Here is a 12,079-nt window from a genome sequence, read left to right as displayed (position 1 = left end):
TGAGTTGTACCACCTTGCATATCTTCCCTAATAGCTTGGTAACTAATATTTACATGTTGTAAGAACATGTAAGCGCGAATCCTATTGATAGATCTATCGGGTTTGACAACCCCAACCGGGCTAGTCGCTCTAGTATCGTAAACAGTTGCATAGTACTTCGTTTTTACTACACTTGGTACAGTGTAGGGAGATTTCATAATAAAGGGAATATGCCACATTAATGGTTAAGTATGGTTACCGAAGCGCTCAACAACTTATAGAATACTTTTATACACTTGCGAGTGTACATATATTTATAACTATAAAAATCTTGTGGTCTATATTTATATCGATGCTAAACCTATATATCTCACCAACCTTTGTGTTGACTGTTTAAGCATATTTATTCTCAGGTCCTTAAGAAAGTCTTCCGCTGTTGCATTATCTAAGCAAGCTGTGCATGGAGTCTCATGCTTTTGTTCAAATGAAGTGTTGCATTCAATAAAACCTTTGTCATGTATTATATTCGATTGTTATGTCACGTGTGTAGTATTTGGAAACCGATGTATCATGGGGATTATTTCTTAAATAATCGCCCACTTGTTTAAAACATGCATTATGTATGATAATGGTGTGCTTTTTATGAAATGAATGCAATATTTTTCTAAAATGTATCATATAGAGGTCAAATACCTCGCTATGGGACCAATGAATAACGTACTGCGTTTATAGTAATATGGACGGGTCGTTTCAGTTGGTATCAGAGCGGTGGTCTTAGCGAACCAGGTCTTGCATTAGTGTGTCTAACTGATAGTTGTTAGGATGCATTAGTGAGTCTGGACTTCGGCCATGTCTACATGTCAAAAGTTTTGCTTATCATTTCTTGTCGGAAATTACCTGTGTATCATCTTAAGTCTTGACGTGTCTTACTGCAATTATTGCATATATAGTGTATAGACAAAATTCATATCTTAATATATCTGCTAAATCATATCTTAGTGTATCTGTTACTGTAAACTTTGCCTGACATATTCCGTAAATTCCTCCGTAATCTATGAAATCTTTTGTTCTATATATATAGATATTCTATGTAATTAGATTACCATCCGATAGCCGGAAATCATTTCATATCAAAAAATCCTTTATTCAATCGTACGAAATGGAACTCGCCACTAGTTCAAGTCCCTCGGATTCCGATATGGAGTTTCACTCGAGCTCCGAAACCAGTGTGACTGGAATGGATCAACTAATTAGCCATCATCTATTCTGGATGAATTGGGGATGGGTTCGCAGTCTACTTAATCATTGGAGACAAGAATAAGGTGATCCCTTCCATCCACCACATTTCCTTCTTGGCGAAGAACCTGAAGCACTTACCGGCGAACCTGTCCGAAACACCATTTTCTCTCTCATTTTCAGAGTATCTCGTCACGATTTTATACTATCTCACATTCTAGATCTTATTCATCCGCTCGTCCGAACCGACAATCATCCCGGTGTAATAGAAGAAGTCAACGAGCTTCGCACTCGGGTAGTGGCTTTGGAGAATATGGTGCAAAGGTTACAAGCACCAGCAGCATCACCAGCATCAACAATACCACCATCAGCAACATCAACAATACCATTACCACCATCAACAACAACATCCGCATCCCACACCTCAATGTCACAATCTGTACCTCGAGCATCAACATCATACGCACCATAGATACCAAAGAGTACTAATAAAAATCAACGATGAAGTATTAATTCATAACTTCATTGGAAAAAAATTCTGCGGCGATTATGTAATCTCTAAAGTCTTAGAGATTATCTATTCCAACCTTAACCATAAATCAGATGAGTGGACCGAAATGATAGAAGAAAGAGTAGAAACTCTGACAAGAATGGTGCGTAGTTTATAAGCTAGACTTGTTATACAAGCACCACCGGTAATACCACCAGCATCACCATCAGTATCACCAACACCAGGAAAAAAACTGTAGCACTACGAGCTCCGCCAATTCCATAATCATCAACATCATCACAAATCAACAACGTGTATATTGTATCAACGAGTTATGAAGTATTAACTCATTCTCCCTGAAGAAATTATATGTATATTTTATATATATATGTGAATTTTGAGATCAAAATATATCTTTCCATACTAAGCTATTATGTATGAATTAAATAAGGGTAGATACTACTTGGTTAAATTCATATTACTAATATGCTATGATGTACATCCTTCCTTAACAACTTAACCATCGTTAACTACGACCTCTGTTTCAACTCCATGAATTCCGTTTCATAATAAACTAAGTGTATTATTCAATTACATGTTTGATTTTACACTTAGATATACTTGAAGCTTTCTAGAAAACATCATTCATATCTTACGAAGTTCGCAAGAATTCACAAGCATCAACATCCGTCACCAAGGAATGTCAATAAGAATAAATAATAAAGTATTGATTACATTAGTGAAATACTCCGCGAAGATTATGTAATCTCTATTGTTTTAGAGATTATTCATTTCTAATTCCAGCCGAAAATCAAATGAGCTTAATTTAATATTAACTCATCAAATATGTATTACATCTGAAGAAAATATACATATATTTTCATAAAGACTGTAATAAAAATTCTCCTGTACTAAAATATTACTTGTGAAACTTTTAACGGGGATGTAATACCCGAGAGATATATAAATTCACAATTAATATATTACATTCTTCGAATCTGATTCAGCAATCATCAACTACACTCACTACTTTCACAACGATATACATTCTTTCATAGAAATCAAAACAACCGTTCTCATCCAAATTCAATTTCATATTCTAATTTTGACATATCAGAATCCAAGTCAAGACTCAACGGGAGACATCACTCTTAAATCTCTACATCTTTCAAAGCTATACTTTGACTTCAAAACTGTGCTAAAACATCACTTCTATTCATTAAACCCATAAAACAATTTTTGTGTTATTCAAAAATTCATTGCAATCTACATTCAAACCCTTCATGATTCTTGAAAACTCCTCAATTAAGAAATTATCGAGATGATGATCTAACCACATGTTATCCACAATCATGCATCTGGAAAACTCCCGGAACCTAAGTAGAAGTTTAACACAAATCCGTGAGCCATTAGCATTGTTGTTGCCGAAAATAACCTTGCAATTCCTTTTCAAAGTAGCCAGTTTTGTCACGGCTCCAGCAAGTCAACTTCGATTTTTCAGTCGGATTAGTCGTATTATAACCTCAATATATACGTTGCCCTTTCGCCATCGTTACCGGAGCACCTTTTATATTCCACTATATTATCAGCAGATGTACCAGCAACTTCGGCTTTAGTCTCTCTAAAAAATATCTATATTATTCATGAAACCCCATCATGTACTCAGCTACATCCCGTAACAATAATTGTCATACCAATTACCGGGAATCATCAATCATCAATCTCGAATCTCGCAGCGTTTTCACTTCAATTATATGTATACATATAATGTGTAACTCCTGGAAATTTTGATCTTCAATTCTGAATTTCTGAAAAGCACCCAGTCTACGAATCAATACCCTGAATTTTGAAAAAGCTAAATGAAATAGCAGAAACTGTAGACAACCGTAACAGTCAAAAGTTTGATGATAAAGAATAGTGTGTTGGCAAAGCTCAGAAAAAGAGAAGGTTTGGAATTGGAAAACTGATTGAGCAAACCATGAAGGAGGCTATGGACAAATCACAAAGACTAAATCTGCCTTCAAAGAATCTAAATGATTCAGTGTCTGCTGAAGTCTTTAGCGAATACCTTGCTCCTTACTCTCAACTCTTGCGGACAATATTCTTCATCATCCTCTGATCTTAGATATTCTAAGATATCATCATATCTTTCATTATAAATATCTTCTATGTTTCTGAAGATATCTTCATAACTATTGTTCTCCGAAATCATTTACCTCTTTGCGCTATGTGTGTTACATCATAAAAGAAACTATTTTAGTTTCTAAATTCTAAAACCTTTGAGTTTAAAATATGAATATTTTTGAAGTAGTGTTGGGAACTGAAGCATGAGTTAGTATAATATAATGACACTTGATCAACGTGATTATATTATAGTAAGTCATGCTGAGTTTCTAAATGGAATGTGATGATTCACAGATCATAACGTCATCATGTGCCATGTTACACGACTCTTGCATTCTATTTAACCTCTAAAAAAAATATCAAGAAAATATTTTCTTGATGATTCGGTCTTTTCCGGATATTCTGGTAATTTGACAAATCAAATCGTGCTACTACCTTTCCTTTCTACTTTGTATATTATGATAATTCGAAACTCCATACCTACGAATTCTGGACCATTACTTGCGAAAAGAAAACAAAAGCATGAAGCTCCGAAATAGAAAGGGGGTATAAATTGCAGCAAACAGAAAAGACCATTAGCCATAGATGTCAATGATTATGGAAAACCAGGAGCAGGGACTCCGAAAAATAAGGAAAGATATAAGGCCCGACGATAATACATAAATTACAAACCGTGTATATCAATATGTATTGCAACGAAAAGACACGGGAGAACTAAAAACACTATAAAACCAAGAGTATAGTAGAAGTGAATAGATTCTTCCGGTGGCAGATGAAAAAGAAGAATGACGGATATAAAAGTTAGGAGTATATCAAGGATTAGAACCGGATGGAGCATATTGACGAATGTTTTGGAAGTATGAATTAAGGAAGAAAGTATAGAAGATGAGAGATGTGAAAATAAGGAAACGAATGGGGTGTTAATTTATAGCGATATATCAGACATAGCAATCGAGGCAGATTACGCACCTAATCGAAGAAAATTCTAATTTCCTTAATTACCGAAGAATCAAATCTTATTAAGATTACAAAGATTTTCTTTAATCCGAAAATCAACCGTGATGACGTTAAAAGTTAAGACGAATCTTTACTTTCCTCATTTCACTATTTTGCGATAGCTTCACTCATACACTTCACATAATCGAATTGTTTTATCCATATTACTCACTGATGATAAAACTCTAAATTTTCAACTCGTATACGTCATGAAAACATACTTATTGTCAGCCATGACGATCTCGATCAAATTTCGGGACAAAATTTCTTTAACGGGTAGGTACTGTAACGACCCGAATTTTTTCGACTACTTGATTATACTATTTACATGATTTAATAATTCCGACTTGATAAGCAATGAATTTTAATAAGTCTTGAACCTCCGAAAAGAGTTTTACACAAGCTTTTAGTCACCCTTTTATTCTTACGATTCACGAACGTCATAACTTGTATTAATTATTTATATATGTGTGTGTGTGTGTGTGTGTGTGTGTGTCTATATATATATATATATATATATATATATATATATATATATATATATATATATATATATATATATATATATATATATATATATATATATATATATATATAGCTAAGCTTAAAATGAGTACAAACTGAATAAGCAAATATGAACCACAAAATATCATAAAATTTCAATTTAGCTTAAAATACATAGAAGGGTAAAAATGTCATTTTAATAATTATAATTAATAAATTAATTATACAAAAATTAACATATTATAAACCACCTTCATCACCACCACCCACAACCACCATCCACCACCATCAACCTCCACCACCACCACCAACTATCACCACCCACCAACCACCACCCACCACCACCACCACCACAACCAACCACAACCAACCACCACCCACCACACCCACCACCACCCACCACCACCACACCCACCACCACCAACCACCCACCACCACCAACCACCCACCACCACCACCCACCACCACCAACCACCCACCACCACCGCCAACCACCTACCACCACCACCCACCACCATCAACCACCACCAACCACCACCCACCACCACCCATCACCCACCACCACCACCCACCACCAACCCCCACCACCAACCACCACTACTACCAACCACCACCCACCACCAACCACCACTACTACCAACCATCACCACCAACCACCACCACCACCCACCACCATCAACCACCACCACCCACTACTACAACCACCACCCATCACCCACCACCACCACCCACCACCATCACCCACCACCCACCACCAACCACCACCACCCACCACCACCACCTACAACCATCAACCACCACCACCACCAACCCCTACCAACCACCACCACCAACCACCAACCACCTTAACCAACCACCACCCACCACCATCAACCACCACCACCAACTACCACAACCACAACAACCACCACCCACCACCTCAAACCACCACCAGCAACCACCACCATCACCAACCAGCACCATCAATCAACATCACCAACCAGCGCCACGCACCACCACGACCACCACCCACCACCAACCACCACCATCCACCACAACCAACAACCACCACCACCACCAACCACTACCACCCACCACCACCTACCACCACCACCAATCACCGCCCCCCCCCCCAACACCCACCACCACCAACCCCCACCAACCACCACCACCAACCACCACCACCAAACACCACCACCACCCACCACTACCCCCCACCACCAACCACCCACCACCACCAACCACCACTACCCACCACCAATCACCACCACTACTACCAACCACCACCTCCAACCACCACCAGCAACCACCACCATCACCAACCACCACCCTCAATCAACACCACCACCCAGCGCCACCCACGACCACCACCAACCACGTACCACCACTACCCACCACCAACCAACACCCACGACCACCAACCACCACCAACCACCACCACCAACCACCCCAACCACCACCAACCATCAGAAAAAGATTTATCATTTATCGAAAAACATTTATCATTCATCAAAAAACAATTATAATCAGACAATTATCATTCATCGAAAAATATTTATCATTCATCAAACATTTATAATTCATCGAAAAACGTTTATCATTCATTGAAAAACATTTATCATTCATTGATAAATATTAATCATTCATCGAAAAATAATTATCATTCATCGAAAAATATTTAACATTCATCAGAAAAAAATTATCATTCATCAAATAGTTATCATTTCATCAGACAATTATCATTCATCAAACATTTATCATTCATTAGAAAAAATTATCATTCATCTAAATTATTTTTCGTCAAATAGTTATCATTTTTTAAATATCGGTTATTATTCATAAGAAAACAATAATCATTCATCACAAAATGATTATCTTGCATTAAAATATTTTATATAATCAAACATTTTAATATAATTACAAAAGTAGTGAAATTTCAAATAGATGATATAATATGATTAGTTTTATAAAAAAGAATAGGGCATTCCGAGAATCGAACTCGGGACCTTTCGCACCGAAAGCGAGAATCATACCATTAGACCAAATGCCCAATTATCAAACAATTATCATTTATCTAATTGTTGTCATTCATATAAAAAAAATACTTATCTTTTATTGGAAAACAATTATCATTCATCAAACACTTCCCATTTATCAAAAAACAGTATCATTCATCAAGCATTTATCTTTCATCAAAATACCAGATAATTGATAAAAATATCAAATGAATGATAAAAGTAGCTGATGAATGATAAACGATGAATGATAAAAGAACGTGATGAATGATAAAAAATATTCGATGAATGAAAAAATACGCAGTGAATGATAAAGATAGCTGATGAATGATAAGTGAAGAATGATAAAAGAACGTGATGAACGATAAAAAAATACCCGATGAATGATAAAAATACCTGATGAATGATAAAAATACCCGATGAATGATAAAAATACCTGATGAATGATAAAAGTAGCTGATGAATGATAAAAAAAATACAGATGAATGATAAAAATAACCGATTAATGATAAAAATATCAAATGAATGATAAAAGTAGCTGATGAATGATAAAAAAAACCTGAATAATGATCAAAATACCCGATGAATGATAAAAATAACAAAGGGATGATTAAAGTAGTTGGTGAATGATAAATAAAAAAAACCCGATGAAAGATAAAAATACTCGATGATGATAAAAATATCAAATGAATGATAAAAGTATTTGATGAATGATAAAAATAACTCTTATCTTTTATCATTCATCAAACAGTTATCATTCATTTAATTGTTGTCATTCATATAAAAACACTTATCTTTTATCGAAAAACATAAGTGGGCACTCGTAATGGGACGAAGGGAGTAATATACTTCCATGTCCATTACTTGATGCTTGAAATCATACGACAATGATTTCAAACTTGGTGTTGTCAAGTGTAATATTTGCTTGTAAAAATGCCATACGGTCTATACCCGTGCCACTAAGTGTTGTTGGAGGGCCATCTGCACTAATACCACCGTTTGGCAATACCCTTTGACCGTTTGAAGAAATATGACTGCTTTCATCATGTGTTGTTATCTCTTCCATATCAGGGGCGGAACATAGTTAGGACAGGGATGGGTAGCTGCCCCTACTAGGTTTTTAGTATATAGTACTAATTTAGAATAATTTATCATATTGTGCATGTTGGACCAGTGGTTAAAGTATATGTTCACATACTTTTAATTGGTTTTTGGCGGAGGTTCAATTCCCATTGCCAACATAATTTTTATAAATTCTTTTGTTTCCAACTTTACTAGTTATTGTTAAAATAAAAATCTACTGTTTTGCTACTTTTATTTCAGTAATATATGGGTGCTACTTAATTGTATAACTAAAACATTATATCAACAAACATTTCATATTTAATCTTGCTTCTTATGTGTAATGATATGGATAAATTTGTAAAAACAGTCTATTAATATATATTTTTTCTTTCAAAGAGAATTGTTTTTTAAAAGTAGTCTAGCTTATTTATGTTGATACTTACTAAAGTTATGTAGCTTAATGCCAGAATGAAATGTGTTCAAATATTTTTTTAAGGGTAAACGCACACTAAAAATAATCGTTAATAACATATAAATGTTTACCTCTAGACTTGAACTCACAATCTTTTATTTTGAGGGTTACCTAGACACCGTTTGATCAATGACATTCTAAAACGTATATTTTAAATGTCAAAATTCCGCCCCCTCAAAATATTTCTTCAAGTTCCGTCACTCACTGTTTCCATTACAACCCCATATGAAAACTTGCTTTGACGGGTGAAATTCTAGAAAAGGACATAATAAGATAATCTAAATGTTTTACTTCATTCAATAAAAAAAAAGAAGATACAGATGTCGGGTTATATAGTAATTTACCTTAGTGAAGACGGGACTAAGCTTTCGACTGTTAAAAACACTTATACGCAAAGTGCGGTTACGGGATTTAGATACACCATCCAAGTAAGGATGCACATACTCGAGCTTAAAAGCAAGATCATCTTGCAAAAACATTGTATTACTTGGAATGCATCGAAAGTCAAACGAAAAATTACAAAGAAGAAGATCAAATGGCCAAAAGTCACCCAAAGTGGAATTTTACACAGAAAACCTCAAAATCATCAAAACAAATATTTAAATATACTCCATATAATTTATTTATTTAATCTAATTAAAACTCGGTAACTATTATCTTAAAAAAATTATTTAGTGTTTGTCCATACGATTTGTCAGTCACACAACCCGCCCATTATGCTACTTAACTGCTCTAAAAGCTTCTAGCCCATAACAATATACCATAAAAGCATTAAATCACCTGAGAATAAAGGAAGTTACTCGTTGTCACAGAACCAAGAAGAGATCTATTAAGCCCCTTGATGTTCCGATGTTCAAAAGAAACAGTTCCACCAGGTTAAATTGAAGCCTAAACATTGCATAACAAAAAGGCATTTAACAATCATAATAGCCAGGGTTACATGAAACACACACACACACACACACACACACATATATATATATATATATATATATATATATATATATATATATATATAATAGTAATAGTAATTACCAAAGTAGGACGACCTCCACGTCCGGGAACAATGCTCCACCCTCATTTTTCTCATCTGGACGTGGATTGACTTCGATGTTTGAAAATAAAGAGAGTGAATTAATGTTGCGATTAACAGATTTTCTGAATTAATTTCGATCAAAAACAACAAATGCACAATCTGGTGATGAACATGAACGAATAGCAATCTTCATCTTCAACAATGATTTTTTCGATTTAGAAGTTTTTAGGTCATGATTTCCACACGAAATATGTTGAAAATCATGTTCCTAACCTTCGTTACTCATTAGCTCAATCAGAAACAACATCTATGCTTCGAATTCGATCTTCAAAATTTCTGTTGACTTTTTGATTTCGAAGTTTGAATCAAAAATTCACATTCGATTTAACGAATTAAGAGCTAAAAACTCGCAGAAACATTCACCTAATGATTGTGAACAACTCTACACTTACACTTTTTGCTAAGTCATTCCGAATTTATCCATGAACCAAAACAGCTCGAGTTTATGAAGAACTATGAACACGATCTCAATCTTCACTGTTTTAAAGTTGTTAATCCGATCTGATGATATACGATCGTTAGGTTTCAAATTGTGTTGATAAACGTTGATTGCAGGTGTACAGATTGAATGAGATAGATGTGTGATACTCCAGATTCATTAAATTAAAGTGTGTTCAGACTTTTATTAAATGACCATATTACCCCTCCGCGTTTTTCATATTAAATTAGACTTTTTCTTAAAATTATAAAATGGGAGGCTCATATTCACTTATCTAATTTGTACCCCATTTAGTGCTTATCCATAGATTGATCCACTATATATATATATATATATATATATATATATATATATATATATATATATATATATATATATATATATATATATATATATATATATATATATATTTTTATACTACTAATTTAAAGAGTTTTTGAACAATATATATGTTACGATTTAAACGATGTAATTAACTTATGTTAAAATATATTTACATATAATGTATTACGAGTATAAATACATCCTTACAAGTATTAAATACACTTTATAATATACCAATACATATAAAGGATAGCTATACTCGTATTTTCGTTCAATTTCCTCAAGAATTGTACTCGCATTCATACGACATTTTTACCCGTATTATACACAGCTTCTAGAAGTATTTACTATTGGTATATACCAATAGAAATCTGCAATTATTTGTGTAATATGTCATTCATGATATATTACATTTTAACTTATCTTAGATATTTTCACTAAAAGCCAAATTTTCAAGCCTATAAATAAGCACCATTTCTAACTCATTTTTACACATTCATTTTCCAAATTTTACTTCCAATTTTCACACACACTTGCAAGAACTCTCTCAAGTTTTTTTCTACTACTTCTTAACAGAAACTTTACATTCTAAACTTGAGGTAAACACTCTACTTCAACTCTTGTTCAATTCATATGTTTATAGCTATCTATATAAGAGTTTATAAACTAGAACATAGTTCAGTTGATTCTAAACTTGTTCGAAAAACTAATCTAATCTTTCTAACTTAACTCTAATAACACTTATTTATATGTATTATGATGTTATACTAACTTAATATAAGAACTTATAACTTGTACATATGAAGAACACCTTAAAACTTAACATATATCCTTTAATCTCCATTCAGTAAAAAACGGGCTGTTTTGGGTTGGGAATTAAAAACCTATCTTAAACTTTGAGTTCGAGGGTAAGACTTTGGAAATATATTAATATATGTAAATAAGACTTCCAGTATTTTTTTCATGATTTTAGACAAAGTGGAAGTATTTTATCAAAAATCATATATTGGGTAGATGCCGGGATTTTTCCAAATCTGTCCACCGACACAAAAAGAGGGTAAAGCTCTAAAAATTTCTACTTGGGATGAAATTTTCGAATTGGTTTTGTAAAATTGACTTCTTAAGGAATCCATAGCAATTTGATTCACTTTAAACGGAGTTGTAATGAATATTTGACGAACAAAACAAAACCTGCTAAAATTAACGTGGTATGGACAAAATTTATATTATAAAAACTATATTAACCATATCCGTGTTAACTTTTCCTATATCCTATATATATTTGGACATGTTATCATTAGTATAACAAAATATTATAATCTTGATTAATTTCGAGATTGTATATATATAATAATCTTGG

The sequence above is a fragment of the Rutidosis leptorrhynchoides genome, chromosome 5 (assembly GCF_046630445.1).
Source record: "Rutidosis leptorrhynchoides isolate AG116_Rl617_1_P2 chromosome 5, CSIRO_AGI_Rlap_v1, whole genome shotgun sequence".
NCBI lineage: Eukaryota > Viridiplantae > Streptophyta > Magnoliopsida > Asterales > Asteraceae > Rutidosis > Rutidosis leptorrhynchoides.
The sequence above is the reverse complement of the archived record's forward strand: the minus strand, read 5'-3'. Positions refer to the sequence as shown.